Below are 24,201 nucleotides of genomic sequence, written 5' to 3'. Positions count from 1 at the left end.
AGATCTGTATCCTGGTATATCTGCTTCACAACTAACGGTGTTTAGAAAGGTCTTAGCAACAGTCAAAGAAGTTTGCTTAATCAAGTTTGATGTGAAGCATTTACCAGTAGCCAAAAGAGTAACGGCTGAAAATCTGAAAGTGCCCAAATACCTTTCCAAAGAACTGTGTATGGAGCTTATCGAGGATTGCTCAGGGCTTGGATCATGGCCTCAACTGGCAATCAATGTTTCAAGCAGGACATCCCGGGATTAATAGAGGATCCATATAAACCCTTTGATGTGTTCAATTTGAGCTTATTTTCCTAATCCCTCTTTGAGCACAACCTTCATAAGGTTCTGCTTGTCCATAAATGGGTTGCACAAATGGTTAGGTTTTATCTAATTGGCCTCTATGTAAGAAACCCACCATGATCCCTGGTTTACTTTTATTTATTTATTAATTTTTTTCTATCCCGCATGTGCAAACTCCTTATTGGGCCCACACATACACAGGTTAGGCTGGTGTCTGTGTGGAAATGTTACATAATCTTGCTTTGTGTTCCTTGTTGACTGCGCTGTTGTCCACATAACTTTGTAGTTTCTCTTCCGTTCCTGCCTCTGTGATTGTATTCCAACTGAACGCAGCTCAAAAGCAGCGCACTTGAGCTCGGATCCCAATAGAGTTAGCGCAGCAGTGTATCATTAGGCTTGTCTGTGCTGAATTGTTGTAAAAAAAAAAACTCTTGGCTACGGAGTGGATCACTGCCTGTTGGGGATATTCTGTTCTAGCTCTCACCTGAATTGTTTATTTAGGTCTGCAATGTAGGTTATTTGAGCTTATCTGAAAAACCTTCTATTTGAGAGCAATAAATAGCACAGCAAGAAACACAGTGTTTATAGTAGGATTTTATACTTGCATGCTAGTTAATAACTTAAGGTTTGGATTGATATTATCAAAAAATGAGTAATGTTCAAAGAGCTCCTAAATCGTTATATGTTAGAAGTTAATAATTTCCCTCTAGGATTATTAAAGTATTTCTGATTCTGAGAGGATAGAATTGAAATTTTCTTTATTGTCACATAGGGGGGCATTTTTGGTGCACAGGCAGCAAAGTGAAAGGCAAGTCGTAGTGTGCAGATTTAATCAAATGTAAAAATATAAAAACCAGACTGTATGAGGAGACTGTACAACATGCAGCGATGGGTTTGGTTTGGGCTATGAATAACAATAAGCTAAAGGTAATTCTTGACAAAGTTAGTGATTTGTGATGGCAATAACCAAGTTGGGGGAACCACCTGATTATCAGAAACTAATCAGTCTCTGTCAGTTGTCGTTTTGTGAATACCTGCCTGTTGAGGTGTCGCATTAAAAAGACAATAAATGGAGTGAATTTGTGCACTGGTGTTCTCAAACAGCAAGTGTTGCACACATGACTGATTTTCCAAAATGCAAGAATTTATTCTACAGAAAAAAGGAACAGATAACAAAACTAAAAACAGTAATCAATAAATATTGACTCCTTACCTTCAGATTAAGAGACTGAAACCACAAAATAATGCATTGATATCACAATTCAGTAGTATCTATGTTGAAGAACTTTGGTTTTTGGCTCAGCTCTTTCTTTGCTACAACGGAACAGAGCAGCGTCTCATTACTGAAGATGCTGCCTCGATCAGTCTGTCCATCCTGTTCTATCCTCCCATCACTCATGAACAAGACAACAAGATACTGAAACTCCTCCGCTTGTGGCAGAAATAAAAAAACAGCTCATTGGGTTGATTTGAATAAGATTGGTTAATAAAATAAAACAATTGCTAAACCACCTCAACAGAGCTCCTCACCCTATTCCTAAGGGTTAGGAATTGGAAGCTCATTTTAGCCCTTGTTTCATATCTTGTTTTTTAGCTAAATCTTTGTCATGTACATAGGTGAGGGTCTGAAGGCAGACGCACCGATTAAAATGGAGAGATCAGCGTTTCTTCACAGCAGATCAGAGCAGCACCTGGATTACTGCAGCCAAAGCCCAGGTGCATCTTTTTCGTCTGTGATGGCGGCTTCCATCATATTATCAGTCGTGAACTACTCATAGCGGTGGCCGGTCTCCGTTTGGCCTCATTCCTAAGGTTCCTCCTACCTGAGATCTAAAAAGCAGAGGTGAGGAGAAGACCAGGAGAAGACCGAGAGAAGCTCTGAGACAAGTGCCATTTAACAAACTGAGACGGCGCTGCTTTGAGCTATGATTCAGACATCAATTAAATATGACAGCTATGTCGTCTGTCCTTTCACTAAGCATGATGCTGTATTTCATGTAGCTGTCAGATTAGTTGCATGTTTGGATTTAAAGATATATTCGCTGAAGAAAACATATTTTTTTGGATGTTTGTTTGAGTTTGTATCATTAAATGTATCGGTGGAACAAAATGAAAATACTGGCTTCCTAGGACATATTAAAAGCTTGGATATATGGTTGCGGCAGCATAGCAATAGAATGTTTAGCAGTTCTTTCTGTGGGAAATTTGCATGTTCAACTCAGGAATGCACAGATTTTACCCGGATACTTTAGCTTCCTCTGAAAGTCCAAAACCTACTTCCCTGTAAATGTGTGTCTGTCAAGATTGCATGGTAATAAAAAATTATGCAATTGTGATATACGTTTTGATGGGGGTATCTGTTGCAATTGTCTCCCATTACCTCACGCAATTTCACCAATTAGGTAGTTATTTCTATAAATTCTGAGCTGGCCTTCTTAAGTGTTTCGGTTCTGCATTTTTATTACACATATTACACATTTATATTTCCTTCACCCAACCTTCCATGAATTTAGGCAAAGTATTTAGTATCGTGTGCATGCAGACTGTAAATGCATGTGACTTTGGTTAAAATAGCCGACCAAATACTGCATCTAAGCAGTTCTTTACGAATGTGATATTGCACACATTAATATAGAGATGGCGACTGCTATTAGATATATGGTACAGCTTTAGTGTGTGCATATATTGTAGTTTCTCACATTTCCTCTATTCGCTCAAAACGGGGATTACCACCGGGATTATCCATTAATCCATTTATCTATTAAGTTTTCCTGTTCACCTTGCTGTAATACGACAGAAAATGTGTTTTATGGAAAATTGTGGTACTTGAAAAGTGGCAATGTAGGGAAACCAAGGGTAAATTTTATAAATGGATCGGAAAATTTTATAAATGGATCGGTTCATCTTCCACAGAATAACATTTTGTCGGTGTACAGTTTATTCATTTATAGTGTTGATTTTTAAATGATCTTTCTCTGTAAAGCCTCATCTGCTGGGTCTTCTGGCTTTCAACTTTTTAGAAGGTCAATCGTGTTTGAAGAGCTGCTTTAAAACTTAACTCTTGGAACTGAGCTTAAAAAAAAAAAAAGAAGAAGAACAAAAGCAGAGCTACAGAGCTTTTCTGAATGTCCCATGCTTTACCCCAGGGATCTTCAATCCCTGCGGCTCCAGAGGCTTACATGCTTTTCTCTTTGACAAGCAGATGGGATTGTGGGTTGCTCTCTGCAGCTCAAAACACCACAACGGGGCTGGGTGGGGCGGACTTTAGATAAAGCGTGCAGAACCGGGTGCCAGATAGGACACGGAAATGTCCTTGAGAACCAAACAATGCAGGAGGCTTTTAGTCAGAGAGCCTCGTTTCTTAATTTTGCTCCTCTTGGCCTCCGTGGTGTGGCTGAAATCCCTTTCTTGGCAGGCAAACACAGCAAATGTTTCCACTGTGGTTCTTTGGCTCGGGATTACCGGAGGCTGTTTGCTACTACAACATCCTAACATGTGAAGATTATGTGCATGGTTTAAGTAGCAGTAGAGGCGCCAGGATAAACGTGACGCTCCACTATAACCAGCCGCTATCTCCGTCTGCCGTTTGGAGCTAAACATGTTGGCTTTCTCATTAAAAGCAGCTGAATGACGCTGTGAGAGGAGTGGATCTGGACTATCTTGTTTTCAACATATATTGAATTTATTTAAAACAGTCTTTCCTACGTTTAGATTTGATGGCACATTCTCCTTGTAGAGAAGCTGTAACATTGAAGCACAACTCAAAGCTCTCATCTACAAACTGAAAGTACGTTTTATGTCACCATTTATTGACAGTTCGTCAGAGATTCCAACCATAAAACATTTAAGACCAGGAAACAGCTTGTTAGCGCTCACAACATTTTGTGCTGCCGTAATTGCCTGTCTGGACTGAAATTGACACGAAAAAGTCAGTGAAAATGAACTGCAACAATAATGCTACAGGCAAGACAAAAGACGCTGATTAACAGGGTAAGATGCGTTGTGGGTGTTTATAGTTTCCTTAGAAATGTTTATGCTGTAAAAAGTATTTGCTCCTGTAGATTTTGTGAGATCCTCAAACACATCTAATATTATGTAAAGAATCTGAATAAATACAAAAGGTAGTTTTGAAATGACTATTTCCTTTATTGAGGGGCAAAAAGTTGTTTAAACCAGGCCCTATGTGTTAAAGTAATTGCACCCTTAACTGGTTGACAACAGATGCCATTAAGCGTGATGACTGGCATAAGTCTTTTACGCAGAGAATCTGTCTATATAATGGTTTTTAACCATTCCCACCATATTAAAAGTCATGCCAGAGTATCTCATATAGATTTAACCCAGGACTTTGACTGGGCCACTTCAAACCTTGATTTAATTTTTATTTTGCTTTTATCCTATTTATTTATTTGTTTATTTTGTAGGTTATTTTGTGCCAGTCAGAGATTGATTTGTTGGTGTGCCTTGGTTTATTGCCTGGCTGTAAGACCAAATTTAAACTCATTAAACATTTTTTTTTTTTTTTTTTTGGTTCAGATATGAAACTGGTGTTCTTGTGAATTTTACCCTGGGACTCTTCCACCGATTGGGATTTTTACTCAAACTCTTTGTGATTGTTGGGTTTTGAACGCCCAGAGCTTTTCTGTGTTCCTTTGGGACCTCCTGGAAAAGTCGTTTAGGCGCTCTTGGAGCAACTTTGTAGGCCGATCACTCCTACGAAGGTTCACTTCTGTTTCACACTTTCTATAATGTTTTCTATTTCATAGAACTTTCTCCTAATGTATTGAGGGCTTATTTTTGTACTCATGACGGTGACGACAAAGGATATTCTATCCTGCTCTTTCTTTATTAATGTATAAAAATGGATCCTTAGAGTCCAAATGGCTGACCCCTTTCCACACCGATTTCATTTACTACTATTTTGTTTAGATTGGGGCATGTTGGGTCACTCTTTAATGTTTTTTTTTTTTTTTTAGCTTACTTCATGTTGTTGGGCAGGTTCGGTTTAAGTCATTTCTTCAGGTCTGACAATAATCCAGCCTGGGCGTGGCTAGTGAAATGAACTAAACATTCCAAAAAATTTGGTTTTATCACAGCTAAATCATGATTTAACAAGGCGGGTGTTTTCTCACTGGCTGATTTTTGGTACCTTTTTTTTCTTTAACATCATCATTTTAAAACAGTTTTTTTGTATTTACTCCTGCATTTTTGTTTGATATTAAAACTTATTTGTGCAACATTTAAACTATTACACAAACCCTTGAACGACATTTAAACAGAGGAAATACTTGAGAGGGAAAATATTTTTTCATAGCACTGCATTACTGATGGAAATATGGAAAAAAAAGAATCATCTTATCACAATAGAAATGTGAAACTTTTGTTGAGCTAGTTTGTTTCACAGCTGAAATTAAGCTATTTAAAAAAAATCATTTATGAGTATTTGGTGCAGTGACCTTGCCCCTTTGTTAGGCTCGTAACTAATTGTGACTCCACAGAAAAAGGAGAAAACACATTTACTCCTCTGATTCGCTGATCTAAAGGTACTTAAATAAAATAACAAAGTTAACATTATTATTATTATTATTATTATTATTATTATTATTATTATTATTATTATTATTATTATTATTATTATTATTATTATTATATTATTATTATTAGCAGCAGCATAAGGGACAACAGGACGGTCTTGCATCTGTAAGCCAGATTTTTTTAAACGTATACTGTAGAACATTGTGGATCATTTCAATGCATTTAATTTTAAAACAAAGGCAGTAAAAATAGAGTGAGTTTACGGTGGAAAAGAAGCTTTTTTTTTTTCAGCATCATAAAGAGCCTCTGGCTCTTGAACCGTACATGTGCACCCCCCCCCCCCTCCCGTGCTTTGTTCCTTCTGACTTAACATGAAGGATTTGTCTCGCAGGCAGAAGTGTTTTGTTATATCAGCAACCAGATAAGACATCTGTCTTCTGTTTTCACCAATTAGTGAGTTATTTTTATAAATTCTGGACTCAGCTTCTTAAGAGTTTCTTTGTTTTGCTTATTACATAATGTACATTGTTTCTCATTTACTGTTCTGTGCCCTTTTTTTTCTCTTCTGACATTTATGATAAAATTTAATCAACTTAGATTAAAGAGGGTAGCCTCACAATTTCTTATCGCTGCAGTTGAGAAATTACTTCTTTAGATTTAACTCATCCTTGTGTGAGGTAAATTGATATGCATTTGTGAAACTACAGGAAGCTGAAGCTGGAACTGATATTCTCTGAATATAATGAAAATGGTTTCATTATATTCAGAGAAAATATTGGTGTTAACCACTCCCCCCCCCAATTAACATAAATTACCAGACTTTGAAACATATTACCATCAGAGAAGAACGTCTTTAAAGACCTCTTCATGGTTCTCATGTTCAAGAAAAAAGTAAATGTTTATCAAATTTTAAAGTCCTTTTACTTTTGATAATAGGCCTCTTAACATGATTCCATATTGGTTTTTTTTATCCAAGTAATGTGGCTAAAGATTACCAAATTCACTGGTTTATTTATTTCTGAACTTTTCTCAACTTAAGTTAGTTTTGCTCAGTTTGGTCTGTAAGCTTCTAGAAATAAATGTATTTAATTTGGCTGTTATATTGCTCAGGAACACCTCATATTTAACCTTTTTACTTTTACATGTTTATATTCAGATCACTTTAAAATATTCTTGACAAACATAATCTTATTCTGTTTTAATTAAGAAACTCATAAAGCTTTAAAATTGATATAAATAAAGGCTACTATTGGGTGGCCAGCCCATGTGGTGATGACTCCTCCTGGATGCAGGCTCTGGTCTGAAACAGAAACATCCAGCTTACAGTCTCAGAGTGACCTTCCAGACGAGATAATTGAGATTTTCTCCATCAAGAGATGAAAAAGTGGCATATTTTATGTTATTTTATTTATTTATTTATTTTGAAATGTTCTATTAGGGCTTGGCAATATATTTAGATTTATCAGCTGTTTTTCATAATTATCTACAGCTGTCTGTTAAATTAGACATTTTGGGACAATTCTTTTATAATTACTTTATGAAAATAAAAACATATTGAGATAAATACTGTATATCAATATTTAGCCTAAAGGTATCCGGATATTATTTTTAGTCCAAATTGCCCGGTGTTAGGTTCTATGTTGTTGGTTCTGGTTTTGAAAGCTGACCAGTTCACATGTTTACAGCCAGAATCCTGCCTTAATTTTGTTTCTGCCCTTGGAGATGAAAATGGAAATCAGAATCTCAAAATTAAGCCACAAGCTCCAGAGAAACTGATAAACTCATGGAAAAATCATAGCTCAAAACAACATTTTGAACAATCAGTGCTTGAGTATAAACTTTGATCAAAATTAAAACTAAAATTTGGTCATTCAAAATTGCTGAACACTTGAATGACCAATTTCTGTAGATTTGTCTCACATTTTAGTGATTTATTCATTCATTTTAATGTTGATCTAAATAATTCCTAATTGAGGGTATCAAAGAAATAGTCTTGCTTCTTTGTTTTAAATGGATGTTGCTTAATTGAGAAATAACTAATTAGCCTTCCGTCTGATTTTGGGATAATCAGATTGAGATCATCCCGCACGGTGGGGCAGTTCTGAGAACCATAGTCATGTCCTAGGTTTTGAATCCTGACCAGGGCCTTTCTGCATGGGGTTGCCATGTTCAGCTTGTGCGTGCTTGTCTCTGATTAATATTTCTGTCTATATTCCCCCCCCGTCATGTTTTTAACCGAACATCCTCAATTTCTTGGATGATGTGCTCACCACCTGGCTGTCTGATGCTTCAGTCAGTTAGAATGTCCTGCCTTATACGGTCAGCAATAAGACGTTTTAATAAAGGCATTCCACCATTTAACATTTTTTATGTTAAGCTTGGCTAAAGTGAAAGAATGCCTGACAAGAAAGCCACATGGAAGCAACGTTTGAGTGAAAATCTGCCCCTGTGATGTGGGCTATCGATCTGACCTGCAGTCTGATTGATGCTGCCTTTAAAAATTCATTAGTTTGAGGCACCGGGGAGCTGCAGGGCAGGCGCTACTGTGGGGTACATTTGTCTGTGTTTACAGAACAAGGAGCAGTTAGTCAACAGCTGGAAAAGAGGCCTGACACAGCCACCCAGGGCCAAATGAGTCACACAGTCACTCGCTACCATAACGCAGCTCCACTGGGTGAAGCAACAAAATGATTATTATTATTTTACATATTCATGCGTTTTTATATTTGCTTGAGGTTTGATAATTACTTTTTGTGCAACGGCTTACAGTTTCATGTGTCCTTGGTGTGCATCAAGTTGTTCCCTTTCAAAACCAGAAGTTTCACCTTCATAAAAGCAACTGATTTAGAGGCTTTAGTTTCTTAATCACCTTTCGGTTCTGGCTCATTAGTCACTGATATATTATGTTTTATGGACACCAAGATTTGGAAATGATTTAATGTTGGAATAAAGATCGTTTATTCAGCACAACGATTACTGCCGAGGTTGAGCTGGATCTCCTAGCTATGTTGCTCTGCCTTTTCAGGCGATTCACGCTTCCTGGATCTAATTGGCAGCTTTGGGCCACATAATTTCAGGTCTCATTGTGATTCATCTTGAATTTGCTAAAAGGTGTACTAGATTGAAAAGCAACCACACAAGATACTTTATTGATCCCAGTGGGGGGAAATTAGTCACAGTAGCATCAACATTGGTGATAAAAAGAGCAAAAAAGCAAAGTATAAGACACTATGTACATTAGAAAATGTAAAGGCATAAAAAAATAAGAACATGCAGAATAAACAAGATAAAACAAGTACAACTTTGCAAATAAAAGTCTAAGACAAAGCAGCAATCCAAAACAAAAGATGTGAACAGTATGGATATCAGTGCAAATGGCAACAGTAAGATCCTGGTGTAGTGCAGTAGATAGCTGGATTTATAGTATGATGGGTTAATATGAAAAAGTTATGCAGGATATCTATGTTGAAATATACATATAAACAGTATTTACAGGTAGTAGTAAAGTGCAGTGAGTTATGATGATGATCATCTGTTACATGGAGAACGTTTGTACAGTGAGATGGCAAATGGGATGAATGATTTTCTGTAAAGTTCTTTATGACAGCAGAGTTGACTGATTGTGTTGGAGCAGGAGCGCTGCTGTCTCTACAGGGGATCATGAAGGGGGTTGGATGGATTGTCCATGATGGTGAGCAGTTTGTTCAGCATCCCCTCCTGTCTCTCGCTTACTCAAATATCTCCAAGATAAACATTTTTAATAACTGTTGAGTTGCTGGCATTCCTGGCACTGATGTTGCTTCCCAAGCAGAACACAGCAGAGTTGATGGAACCTGCCACCACAGACCAAGGAAACATCACCAACAACTTACCGCACACAATGAAGGACCTGAATTTCCTCATGAAATAGGATCTGCTCATCCTTTCTTTGTACACAGCATCAGTGTTGGTGCTTCAGTCCAGTCTGCTGTAAAGGTGCAAGTCCAAGTACCTTCAGCTGTTAGCCACCGTCAGTTTCCCTTCCAGGATGTTCTTGACCTTAAAGGAGCAATAAGCGAAATTTAATTATTTTAGATAAAACAATAAAAAACAATCGCTAAAACAATAGCGATGTGAAAAAATAAAGGTAATATTTTGGACTATGGTATGATGTCACACCGCATCTCTCTGTGTTGTTCTCCAGTCTCTTGTTTACATAGCCGCGTGTGCATGTACTTGCGCGTACGTGCATGTGAACAGCTGCCACTCAGACTAGCACAGCGTTGGAGCAACATGGCGGAGAGCATTGTTATAGTTAATAACTCATAACTATAGTGTTATAGTTATGAGTTATTTACTTCTTCACTAGAAATGTTCCCCCAAAAGATAAGGCTGTTTTGCTGTGTTTTTATTCCTTACATATTTGCACATGGAGGGGACGGTTGAGAAGGGAAAGGAGGGGCCGGAGGCGTGGCTTGTCACATATGTTGATTTGGTCTACAGGCAGTGTTCAAGCACCACCTAGTGGTAAAATGTCACTTCCTGCTCCTTTTTAAAGTGTGTTTTTTTTTTTTTTTTTTTTTTTTTACCTGAAATTTACCATGTTCTTGGTCTTGGTGACATTGGGGACCAAGGCAAGGCAAGGCAAGGCAAGGCAAATTTATTTATATAGAACAATTCAGTACATAGACAATGCAAAGTGCTTTACATGATTAAAATATAGGAAAATAAAACAGAATAAAAGCAAGTAGGGATAGTGTATAAACAAAAAAGAACATTTGAAAACAGTAAAACATTTTAACTTGAACATTCAAAGGCAATTCTAAACAAATGTGTTTTTAATCTCGATTTAAAGGAACTCAGGCTTTCAGCACTTTTACAGTTTTCTGGAAGTTTGTTCCAGATAAGCGGAGCATAGGAACTAAATGCTGCTTCTCCATGTCTGGTTCTGGTTCTAGGTATGCAGAGCAGGCTGGAGCCAGAAGACCTGAGTGGTCTGGAGGGTTTATACGCTGATAACAAGTCTGTGATGTATTTAGGTGCTAAGCCATTCAGGGATTTATAGACTAACAGAAGTATTTTAAAGTCTATTCTCTGAGATATAGGGAGCCAGTGTAATGACTTTAGAACTGGGGTTATGTGCTCTACTTTCTTAGTCTTAGTGAGAACGCGGGCAGCAGCGTTCTGGATCAGCTGCAGCTGTCTGATCCACTTTTTAGGAAGTCCTGTGAAAACACCGTTGCAGTAATCAATTCTACTAAAAATAAACGCATGGATTAGTTTTTCCAGATCCTGCTGAGACATTAGTCCTTTAATCCTGGAAATGTTCCTCAGGTGATAAAAAGCCGACTATGTAATTGTCTTTAGATGCTTTTGAAGGTTCAGGTCTGAGTCCATCACTACACCCAGGTTTTGGGCCTGATTAGTGGTTTTTAGCTGAAGCAGCTGAAGCTGTGTGCTAACTTTTGATCTTTCCTCTATTGGTCCAAATGTTATTACTTCAGTTTTGTTTTTATTCAATTGGAGAAAATTTTGGCACATCCACGCATTGATTTCTTCTAGGCATTTACTCAGTGCCTGAACTGGTTTATAGTTACCTGGTGACATGGTGATGTAAAGCTGTGTGTCGTCCGCATAGTTATGGTAGCTGATGTTGTTGTTTTTTATTATCTGGGCTAGAGGGAGCATGTAGATATTGAAGAGGAGGGGACCCAGAATGGACCCTTGGGGAACCCCACATGTGATTTTTGTCGTCTGGGATGTAAAGTTACCTACTGATACAAAAAAGTCCCTGTCCTTTAAGTAGGATTTAAACCAGTGGAGAGCTGTACCAGAGAGGCCGACCCAGTTCTCCAGGCGTTCTAACAGAATGGAGTGATCGACAGTATCAAATGCTGCACTGAGGTCCAATAGTACCAGCACGGTGGTTCTTCCACAGTCTGTATTTATATGGATGTCATTAAAAACCTTGATAAGGGCGGTCTCTGTACTGTGGTGAGCGCGGAAACCTGACTGGAATACGTCAAAGCGGCTGGTCGTTGTTAAGAAGGTGTTTAATTGTTGAAACACAGCTTTTTCAATAATCTTACTGATAAAGGGGAGGTTTGAGATGGGCCTGTAGTTCTGGAGTAGAAGTTTGTCTAAATTGTTCTTTTTCAGCAGTGGTTTGATAATTGCTGTTTTTAGGGACTGGGGGAAAACACCTGACAGAAGGGACGTGTTTATTATCTGGGTCAAATCAGACGCTATGCCAGGTAAAACTTTTTTAAAGAAAGCTGTGGGTAGAACATCAAGACAGCATGAAGAGGAACTTAGCTGCTGAATGATCTGCTCTAAGCTTTTGTGGTTTATTTCGCTGAAATGGGACATTTTGTCAGAAATAGTTCCAGCTGAATAAAGCATTGGTTCTGGTGTTGATATGGTAGTACAAAGTGATCCTCTAATTTTTAGGATTTTTTCAGTAAAGAAGTTAGCAAATTCGTTGCAGGCCCTGGTGGAGTGGAGTTCGGAAGTCACGGACACAGGAGGATTTGTTAACCTGTCGACTGTGGAAAATAAGACACGAGCATTATTAATGTTTTTCTTGATGATCTCAGAGAAGAAAGATTCTCTTGCATTTTTCAGTTGTAAGTTATATCTGTAAAGTCTCTCTTTATAGATGTCATAGTGAACCTGGAGTCTATTCTTTCTCCACCTGCGTTCAGCTTTTCGACATTCCCTTTTTTCACCTCTAACTGCTGGAGCATTTCTCCAAGGAGATTTTTTCTTCCCGGAAAAAAACTTCACTTTGACTGGAGCAATGCAGTTAATGATGTCTGAGACTTTAGACTGAAAGTTATCTACAAGCTCATCTACTGAGTTGCAGCCCAAGGTTGAAGTACCAGAGTAAGCTTGAATAAAAGTTTCCGCGGCATTGTCCTTAAAGGTGTGTTTTCTTACGATGTCCCTTTGGCTAAATGAGTCACTGAAAATGATACATTCAAAGGTAACAGAAAAGTGATCAGATAGGGCAACATCAGTTACATTGACGTTAGAAATGTTTAGACCTTTAGTGATGATTAAGTCTAAAATATGTCCCTGTTTGTGTGTTGGCTGTTTAACATGCTGTGTTAAACCAAAGTTTCTAAGTGTGTCGCACAGTTCTTTTGCACTTCTGTCGTCAGGGTTGTCAACGTGAAAGTTGAAGTCTCCCACAATAATTAAACAGTCATAGTCAACACATATCACAGACAGCAGGTCACTAAAATCATTAAAAAAGTTTGATGTGGACTTAGGAGACCTGTACACATTCAGAAACATAGTTCGTACCGGGCTCCTTACCTGGAGAGCCAAATGTTCAAAAGAGTCAAATTTTCCTAAAAACACCTTTTTACACTTTAGTGAATCATTAAACAAGGTTGCTACTCCTCCACCTTTCCTTTGCTGTCTCCTCTCACAAAGAAAATTGTAGTTTGGAGGTGTTGACTCCATCAGTATAGCTGCTTCACTAAATTCATGCAGCCATGTTTCTGTTAAAAACATTACATCAAGATTATTGTCAATAATGAAGTCATTAATTAAAAGGGATTTTCCTGACAGAGATCTAATATTTAATAAACCCAGTTTATATGACTTAGTGGTTGATGATGTCTCTGTGACAGGTTGCATCTGACAGTTTATGATTTTTAAGTATTTGTTCCTGTTTATCCTTTTGTTTTTCTTATTTCTGCCACGTATCATCACAGATATTCCATAATCTCCGGCGAAAGGCCCCGGCTGATGCTGGGAACTCTCATGTCTGATAAACGTGTGGCCAGGGCCCAATCTGTATCACAGTGAAGTAATTTGGAGTTCCTCAGTAGCAAAGTGTTCTGTGATACGTGGAGGAGGAGGATCTGAGGCTCTGAGGCCTTTGGAGAATCCTGGTTTATTCACAGCAGAATGGCTATGTGGAGAGGATGTCATCTGTAGGCCAATCTTAAATACTTTGTTCATGTTATGAGAAAATTCCAGAAAAGGAACTTCTGGGCTTTGTGGAGAAGAAGGGGAGGCGGATCCAGTCTGGACCGGTGTTTGTGAAGATGGCGGTTCTTGGTCCTCTCGTTGTCCTGCTGAGATCTGGGATGGATCCTCCTGTAGCTCTGACAACGCCTCATTCTGTGTCATCTTTCTGGCCAGCTTTATCTTGGCTTGTTCGGGCTGCACTGGGCTTATTTGTTTTGGCACTGGATGTACTTTGTTTTGGAACAAAGCTGATGACGCATGGTTCACAGAATAGAAGATGTTTGAAATCAGCCGTTTTGCACCTGACCTATTTAGAGAGAAACGATCTCTGTTGAACAGATGTCTTCTTTCCCAAAATATGTTAAAGTTGTCTATGAAGGTTACAGTTGTTTCTTTGCATGTTTTTTCCAGCCATTTGTTTAGCATCAGAATTCTGGAAAAAATCTCGTCTCCGCAGTTAGCGGGTGAGTGAGGCCCGCTAAGAAAAACCTTGACATTCAGGCCATCAACAAGTTTCAACAAACGAATGTAATCCTCTTTTAATACTTCTGATTTTCTTATATGATTGACGTCCTTCAGGGCTTCAGCTTGTATTATGAGGTTTTCCAAGGTCGGACGTTTTCTCAAGATCCTTGGAAGGTCTGTCTGAAGGATGTCTGTTAAATCAGACACCAGGCCACAGTTCATATCGTTATAAATCAACACCTCTGTGTTTTTCTTGTTACAGAAGTGTTTAATCCCCCTTACAGAACCATTGCATAATATCAGGGTCCTTGGCCCTGTGGCATGTCTTTTCTCTGATGTCTTAGAACGAAAATCGTTGACATACCTCTGGTTTTTGTCCTCCTGGGTCACATTTTGGAGCGGAGCAAATCTGTTTAGTAACGGAATTCCAGCATTTCCAGCAGGTTTACTCCAGATGGCAAATACTCAACCACTCAACACATTAATCCATCAGCTCCTTGTAATCAGACTCATGTCCATTCTTATTACACCAAACCACTGCAGAGTCATCAGAAAACGTCTGCAGGTGGTGTTGGCTCCTAGTTGAAAACAAAAAAGGAGACTCCACAGATGAAGATTAACTTTCTCCAGTTTTTTCATGTAGCCTAAAAGATTTACTGTGACAAATGAAGAGGTTGTCAACGATAAAGTTTCACCTGCACAAACCACGGTAACAGTAGATTGAATAAATGCAAAAGATATCTGTAGCAAAAACCATTACTCAAATTGACATGCAGCCTCCCAGTGGGAGGGAGACCAGAGCAGTCTGCAGGAGCTGGCTTTATTGACTGTCAATCCCACCACTCAGGTGCAACTAGATCTTGAATGATCTCACTCAAAGCTGTAGGGAAGACCAATAAAAACCGGACTACCTGGCCATCACAGTGTCATGACTCGGTTGTATTTAAAGAAGGTGGCTCCCATATTACTGATCACCATCTCAAAACAGGTGTACCCCTGGCATACATGAGGCCTACAGAACCTGAGAGGTAATCGGCAACCCAGTAGACGTTCTTCCTGAGTAGCATATCACTCTGCAGCGATAACTGCATAGTGCTGAAGCCACTGTAAAAGTAAAATAAAGGGTTCTCAGTCCTATCACTATCAACGTGATAGTGAGCAAATTTCAGCAGGTAGATGACCCATTCTTCTTTCCCACTCAAGACTGGTAGCAAAACTAAAGAGGGTTGAGAGAAGATCAAATATGTCAGGATCAATCTCTCATCAGACTTTCATAACGTCAGGGGGACTAGTCTAAAGTTGTCCTCTTTACATGGCCCGATGTCACGGTCAGGCGAGGGAGGGTTGACTCTGAAGTAGAGATTGGATTCTAAAGACATTGTGTGCAGGGAAATCTGACAGTATGGAGAGACGGCATAGTGTGCAGTATGCTGTTGACTAATTGGGTGTTGAGACTGGAGAGGTGAGGGGTAGAATAGCAAATGCTCTGATGCCCTACCGACGTCGAGAGTTGCTGGGGCTGAAGCCAGTAATCATCTTCATCCCTGCCCACACGTTTCTGATGTTGTTTTTTCTCTAGTTTCTGTCTGTGGGCCTCTTTACTCCTCTTTCATGCAACTCCAGTTTTAGACCCTGCTGGATCCTCCTTAACTCTTGTCACTGGATCGGAAGACACTCAAACTCAACGCTTTATAAACATTACGTTTATAATGTTTGATTTGCAGCTTTGTGAGTGAATGATCACTGGCATATGGCTGAGCTGATTAAACCCATGATCAATCATTGAGTAAAGCAGAGGAAATCTCCCACTGCCAAAATGGATAAAGTTTCTAAATTTCTTGACGGTCGTTGATCACATGTGGTAATGACTCAGCAATGGTCACTGAAATTTTCTTTTTTATTCAGGAAAAGGCAGCAGACAAAATCAACTGAGATCTCCCAAAACCAAAGTCAAGTTTAATATTGTTTAGTTAGATAAGGCTTTTCTTTAATGTTATCCATCCAGTTCAGCTTTATTTTTAAAACACAACAGTACACCATACAGGACCAAAGTGCTATACATAATTAAATACACAAAATAAATGAACTAAGAAACATAAAATAGGGTTAAAAGCAACCATACATTAAATACAAAACTGGTTAAAAAAAGTAGAATGTGGCAAGACCATGAGAGGGCTTTAAAAACAAATAAAAGGATATTAAAATTAAGCCTACAATGTACCAGCAGCCAATAGAGAGGAGCTAAAATTTGGGTAGTGTGCTCATATTTGTTAAGACATACTGCTGTGTTTTGTACCTTCTGGAGCTGGGCAATGGAGGAACCCCTGACCCCTACATGCATTGACATGACAAATGCATGAATTAAAGGTAAAGTCTGTGATTTCTCTGAAAATGTAAGTAAGAAACACCCATGTCCCTTTTTGAACAACTGCGCATGTCCACGATGACCATCTTACCCGCTCTGCTGCTCCTCAGGAGGATCACATAAATGTATATCCCCAAAATACTCTGGTCTTACTTCCTTGCTTCATCTCAGGCCTTCCTCTTCTAATCACAAACTTGTAAGAAAGTTTGCTTCATGTGCCTCTGAGGCATTTTTAAAGTATACGGTGAGAGCAGTGAAGCTACAATGAACGGCTAACGTGGAAGCTAACCGCTACGCTAACACTGAAGCTAACCGGATACATAAACACTAGAAGCGTGCATGCGCAGCCAGGAAGTGGGAACTAACAGGAACTTGCACGGACCTGGGCATTATGTGAATGCATCAGAATGATTGTAATGTGGGACAACCAATAGATAAGGTGATACCCCCAGAACTTGAGGGACAGAGGGGGGTGAGAGCAAAACCAATCCTCTGACCGATTGGTCAGAGTTTTTACAGGCCTGGAGCTCTCATAGAGGTCTAATTTTGTCATTCCATTTTCTGAATAGATAATGTATTGAATACTTTCAGGCTGGAACGACCATTTCACCTAGTATAACAAAAAAAGTGTTTCTTAACAAGAATACCAACTATAACTTTGAGATAAGAAATTCCTTTATTGTCCCACAATGAGGAAATTTGGGTGTGACGGTGGCAAAGACACAGCCACCTGCACACAATTTAGAGTAATGAAAAACAAGCTAAACTTATCTAATGTTAGTTCTAAAGCAACAGAGAATAAGTTATATAAAAGGCCAAAATAAAAATAAATACCAGAGTAGGTTTTGCACAATTATTGATAATCCTGCATACTCGGGTAGAACATTCGGAAATATTGAAGTTAAAGAGTGGAAAAACAGCGTAGAAACACTGGCCTCTTTAGAGAACGATATGAAATAATATACAATATGCATGATGGTGCAACATCATCTCGGAGTCGCTAAGGTGTGTCTTACCATCCGGGAGACTGTAAACGATTCATGATGGAATCAGAACTCGTACAGCAATTAGCATGTTGTACGAGTCTGTTTGTTGCAGCAACGATTATAAAGTAACAGCAGCTGTGGTGAATGACTTGGGGTAGCGCTCCTTTGAGCGTCTAGGATGCATCAGTCTGTTACTGAAAGAGCTCTTCAGGTCTGTAACAGCTCCATGCATGGGGTGGGAGACATTGTCCATCAATGATATTATTTTTCTTACAGGGGCATCTCAGGACAGAGCTGGCCTCCTGATGATTTTATTCAGCTGCCTTCTCTCAGCTAGAGATCAGCTGCTGCTCCAACAAACCACTCCATAGAAGATGGCAGATGCCACCACAGATTTAAAGAAGGTCTTCAGGAGGGCCCCTTGCAGTTCCAAAGATCTCATTCTCCTCAACAGGTAGAGTCTGCTCTGACTTTTCTTGTAAAGAGCATCAGTGTTGTGACTCCAGTCCAGTTTATTGCTCAGGTGAACATCCAGGTACATATGAGTCCACTATTTCAACATCAGTTCCCTGGACATTCACCCAAATCAATGTAGTTAGTCTGCTACTGCGAAAGTCCCTCATCAGCTCCTTTTGTTGTTCCTGCATTTAACTTGAAGTGGTTCAGCTTGCACCAGCCTACAAAGCTATAGAACTGCTATCTGTACATTACTCGTCCTCATCTGCAATGAGACCGAAATATGGGAGAGTCATCAAGGAACTTCTGAAGGTGGCAGCCCGGTGAGCTGATGGAGAAGTGTGTAGTGTAGAGGGTGAAGAGAAACGGTGCCCTGCAGTGCTGCAGATCAACCTGTCACAACCCATGTTTCCATCCAATTCTCATTTGAATTTTGAGTGAACTTTTAAATTGTTGAAAAAAAGAAAATGCGAATCACACGTTTCCATCTACTGGTTTATAGCGAATTAACCAGCTAATGCAGAGCGTGAGTTGGCCAAGGATCTTATATGTACAGGGAAGGAATCGGCTGTGCTACAAAAAACAAATGTGACCTTCACTTTTACTTTCATGGTGCTTTAGGAAGTTGAGAGCACCAGCAACCAAATTTTGACTAATCAGAGAAAAATTTGCAACCTTGATTTCCTACGCTTTCTTATAAACACAGTTTTCATCTCATGCCGACATCCTCCAAAAAAAATAAAATAAATTCTTTATGGTGTCAGGGCTGTAAAAATCAAAATACAACTGCTTGTGAAAGCTATAATCAAGCTTTTAGAGTTGTTTATTGTAATATTGATTCCAATGCCCATTCTTAAATGCCCAATGTAGTACAATAAAAATGACTTTACTTGCATGATTTAGAATACATAAAATATGTAACAAAAATGTATAATTACATGAAAACTAAGAAGAAAATCACATCTCCTATAACAAATCAGTTTTGTTAAACATAAATACATTTAGAATAATTTTCTGCTGTTGATGTGCAACACTATTCTATGCACTGGTAATCTAAAGAAATTAAAACTTAAATTGGGTTTCTTCTTCCGTAATAAGTCATGTTTTTCTTTTGGAGTAAAAACGCGCCTCGTCTCTGCCACGGTTTTATCTTAGATTAAGGTGACCTTTTTTTACAAGAATGCTACTTCTTCATGTCTTCAAATGTTGGACTCTGTTTACCATGCTTCATTGAGGTTCATCACAAACTGTAGAGCCATGACACATCACTGTGACCTGTACTCTCGGGTGGGATGGCCTTCCCTCTCTACAAGGAGACAGTGACGTTGGTACACTTTTATTTACAAGGCCCTTCTTGGATTGCTGCCCTCTTATATTTGTACCTTACACAGAAAAGCATGGCCTCTTATGCCCTGAAATCTAACGATCAGCTGTTACTCACTGTTCCCTTTGCCCGCACAGAGCTAGGGAAGAAAGGCTTTAGCTACGCAGCTCCTTGTGTGTGGAATTTTTTTACAAAGAGACTGGAAGTTGACTGAGTTTTTATCCTTAAATGCTTTTAAGTTGAAAATGAAAGAATTTGAGACGACTTCAGTTATCTGTAATTGTTTTACTTGATATGTTTTTTATGTACCTGTCATTTTATCTAATGTATTTCTGTTCAATATGTAACTTTGCTGCCTCTTGGCCAGGACTCCCTTGAAAAAGTTGAAGGTTTTTAATCTCAATGAGATTTGTTCCTGGTTAAATAAAATAAAATAGATAAAACTGGACAAAAAACTTGGGGACAGTCAAAATGTTCTGGGTTGGCATTGGAAAATCAGCAGAATTTGAGCTTTTTGTTGTACTTTTATTTTTTTAATAGTTACCCTCATGGCAAACTTGGTTTTTAAAATGTTAATTTTAGTTTTAGTAGAATTCTGGATCTTCAGCTTCACAAATTTCTGACATTGTATGTTGCAAATGTTGTTGTGTTTCCCCCCACTGTTATGTATTAATGGATTAATAGTGCTGCAACTATAGATTAATCAGAATTTATTTAGTCACTTAGGACTGACAGTAAATTGAGGGTTAATCACATGAGGAGCTTCATGTTCTGGTGACAAATTTCCTAACTTAATAATCAGCAGCAGTTGGACATGCCAATTAAAGGTCACTTGTTAATTATACCCGTGTCCTTCAATTAGTGCTGATTGGAGGCAGGTCCAGTTAGTAATTAATACTGAACAATGGGGTCAGCAGGATGGAGCTCTGTGAGGGTATAATGAATAGAAGTGTTAATGATGGAGAGAACAATCAACTGTTCAAAACAGAAAAAATCTACAGCAAAGGCGTGTTGAAACAGTCTAAAGTGAAATTAAAAAAAGGCTTTACATTGTTTTTACTCCATCTTCATATTCCAATTCCTCTGATAAATTTTTTTTTAAGGGTGTTCAGATTATTAAAACCTTGCTCCCTTTCAGTAACTACCACAGACAATGCTCCACTTCCACATGTAAGCAGACTCTAAACACAGCGGATTTAAGGTCAGATCTGATTCAACCTTAGACCAAACGGAAAGCTTCGGCTTCCGGGACATAAAACACCACAGAGCTGCACGTTTTCTTTTTTTTGAAGCGGGAAAACAGGAATTTGCTGCTGCCTGAGCTTGCATCACCCTTGCTCCTCGCCCACTCCTACAGTAGATCGGTGAAGGGTTCAGACAAACCATTTGATTTCGGCTTTGTTCGGCGCAGACCACTGCCCACGCTCCGTTCTGCTGCTTGAAAGAACAAAGCTGTGTCATTCAGAGATGTACCATGAAAGATGTGTAGCTATGTCTCTGTTGTCCTGCTGACAGTCCCAATTGTAGAAGGGGTGTTTATTTAGTTCATGGACCTGCCAGGATGTGTATCCATTATGCTCGAGAAGCTGCAGCTTGTCTCATATCATAACACAAGAGTTTTTATCTGTGTGACTCAGTTGAATAAAGTAGCCCCTCCAGGCTTCGGTAGTTACACAAGAGGCTTGTTTTAAAACGACGGACAGCAATTACTTCCCTTTTTTGCAAATAGGATTGTGAATATCACGCTCTCAAAGGTGATGCAAGCGTCCTTGCTAGAAGCCCATGTGTTTGGATTGAGTTACAGTAAGTGATAGCTGTCTTGGGTAAGTGTGGTTTTTCAAAAAGAAACATTTGGTGGGGATTACACTGAAATTACTCAGGAAGTCTGATTTATGTCCCACCTCCACTGGCCCTGCAGTTAGTGCCATGCTCTAATTAGAAAGCATGGTGAGACGCTGGCAGCACATTTCCTACATCTGAGAAAAATTGTCCCCCAGATGCTCAGAAATTAGAATATTTTCCGCACCTGTTAAAACATGGATGAGTATTTGCCAATGTGTGTTATTCAATCTCGGTATAAATGGAGCGGCTTTGTGAGTTTCTCAAGTTTGTTGCAGAACGTTCCTGAACAAACCAGACTGGTCAGGGATGCGGTTGTGCAAAAGTGTAAGCCGGGGTTAAGGTATGAAACAATATCCCAAGCTTTGAATGTTCCAGAGAACTGCTCAGTCTCTCAAATACCGTCCATGGTAACTATGGAGAGTTGCAGAAATCAACCACACATCTGGCCTTAATGGATGAGTGGTAAGAAGAAAGCCAAACAAAATCCTGTGAGATGAGACCAGAATTTGCCGTGTTTTATAAATATATATGCTTGGCTTAAAACCAACACATCGCTCTGAAGATTCATCCTTAGTGAAACATGGTGGGAGCAGCATTATGCTGTTTTTACCTCTGAGGGTTCAACCCTTAATTAGGGTGTCTGAATCTTTCCCTTCCTTTAATTCACACCTTGGTTAGTTTTGTGTCACTGTGGGTTCCTAAAGTTTCTTAAAGCAACGTTTAGCATAGTGTTCAGTGATGTGCTCTTAACCTGAACCTTCACTTTGCATCGAGGCATAAAGAGATGACGCACATGCAGCTTCATCTTTGAGCTCTTGTCACACGTTGCCACTTGGCTGTATTAGGTCACACACATTCACTGCCTCAAGTAGTTTTATGACTCGCATAAATACAGTTGGCTACATACTGGGAATGATTCAGAGAAGGAAGTCGTTTTGCTTGAGTTGTTGCTTATTGATCCACGGAGGTACTAATGAAGGCTGGTTCACAAAGGTGATTAGCTCACCGGCCCACAGTGCCCTTAGTTCTTTATCCTAAGGAGTTAGATAACTGTCTCTTATTGCTCTCCATAGCCTGTTCCAGCTTTTACAATCAATTTTTAATCACTCGAAAATCCAAATTACAAACACCTGCTGCAGTTTTTCTTTTTTCACCAGGCGGCTGAAGATTTTTCCAAACTGTAGAGGAATAGTTTAGATTTTGTTGTCTCTAAGATTTCCGTTGGGAGGTTAGAGGCAGTCAGTGTCTTCCAAAAACGTATTCCCAAAATCCAGTTTCTTTGCAATGAGGAGCTCATTTTGTAGACATTAGACGACACCGGTAGCATGTTTGTTTCATGTAATTATTTAGGATCTTAACGGATAGACTTGGTTTGCATTCCCACATTCTCTTTGTACTTAATTGACATGAGGCTCATTGTTTACGCTCTTTTAAAGTAATTTTAAAAAGGAATGGAAATAATGCAGGCAGTGATCTTGTGCATTGATCTGTAAGGATGTGTTGTGAGTTTCTCTTTAGTCATGCAGGTGAGTCGGCTGAGAGCAGTGACGCTGGGAGAGAACGGTGGTCATTCAGCAGCATATGTTGAGGTCTGGCCTTTGACTGGGCCTGTCCAGCACATTTGTTCTTTAATTATTCAGCCCTTTTTGTAGATTTGCTTCAGTGTTTGGGAACATTGTCCTGTCGGTGTTCAAGTTTGAGCCAAGCTTCAGCTCATGGCCAGATGGCCTCTTTTATTCAGAAAATGTTGGTAAACAGCGGAGATAACGGTCAGCTTAATGACTGTGATGCACCTTGGCTCAGTTGCTGCAAAACCAGCCCAAAAAATCAGCTTTACTCTGCTTGGCTTGACAGTGAGGCCGCACAATGTATTGCAAATATGTCGTCATCAGTGTGTTCAGTATTAATGGTTGGCTAATATATTCCAAGTGAACCAACCTTTTTTCTATGCTAATGTAATATTTAGCCACTTGGACAGTCTAACGGCAGCAGATGGTATCACTAGACACACATGACGTTGTCCAAAATGCTAAAGAAGAGCAGATGAGAAGGAGAGGACAGAAGAAGATAATCATATATTGCAAATTATATCCATGCTGGACGGTCGGTGTGAGAAGCTAGTGCTGATATGCCATGTTTTGTTTCTTTCCAATCATTTTGCTGTGCATTATGGCCAAACACCTCTACTTCCTTCCCTCGCTTAATGCAGCTTTGTTAAAGTGAGTGGTGCTACAATCTCGTTTTTTTTTGCAAGAAGTGGCTTTCTTTTGGCAACCGTTCCAAACTGGCCATATTTGTTCTGTTGTTTTCTACACATCCTGTCATAAGCTCTAACATTTAACATGCTAACAACTGCCTTAAAGAGACAGTGTAACTCATTTGGCTTTTAATTAGCAAAATCAAGTATTGCTGTTTATAAATACATATTCAGCCAAAGTCTAATTATTTCACATGAAAAATGAAAGTGTTGTCATAACTTAGTGGTTTCTAAATACATAGGTGTTGGTGCATCCACTGGGAGGCGGCATGTTGCGTCGCCATTTCTGATTTCAGTAGCCAAAAGGGTCGCTTATGTTTTATAGTCGCTTATTTTGGAGCCCAAATAAGTAAGTGCATGCTCACAAACGAGCCCAAAAAACCCTGCGACTCAAGGTATTTAGAAAAACACAAGCAGACTAGGCAACAGTGCCAAAAACTATTTCACATGATGACCGTAGCTTTTAGCAGTAGCTTGTTACTAAAAACATTGAGGACATGTTTATAATGTCATATTTATGACACTCCGCAGCTTCTGTAGTAGTTATTACGCACTTCGCGGTGAGGTCATTTATAATTTAATTAGCGCACAATTAGCTGGTGTGCCAGAGGACAAAATCCAAGCAAATTTGAGCACAGATTGCACCATTCAATGCTCAGAGAATTCAACAAAACCCCAGAAGCTGGACGCACAGACAAAGCCCCGCACCACGAGTGGA

At 39.2% G+C, this 24,201-nt stretch overlaps 1 long non-coding RNA gene across 3 annotated transcripts in view; it reads left to right on the top strand.

Annotated features, from left to right (window-relative positions):
- Positions 1-24,201, top strand: part of LOC110366759 — a 72,287-nt gene that overhangs the window by 1,566 nt on the left and 46,520 nt on the right. For all 3 annotated transcript variants that reach the window (XR_004932905.1, XR_004932907.1, XR_004932906.1), the window contains exon 3: positions 17,881-18,058. This is a non-coding gene — a long non-coding RNA (uncharacterized LOC110366759). The remainder of the gene's footprint in view (positions 1-17,880; positions 18,059-24,201) is intronic.

This window comes from Fundulus heteroclitus, chromosome 16 (genome assembly GCF_011125445.2).
Source record: "Fundulus heteroclitus isolate FHET01 chromosome 16, MU-UCD_Fhet_4.1, whole genome shotgun sequence".
NCBI lineage: Eukaryota > Metazoa > Chordata > Actinopteri > Cyprinodontiformes > Fundulidae > Fundulus > Fundulus heteroclitus.
This window is presented reverse-complemented; position numbering and strand designations above follow the sequence as displayed.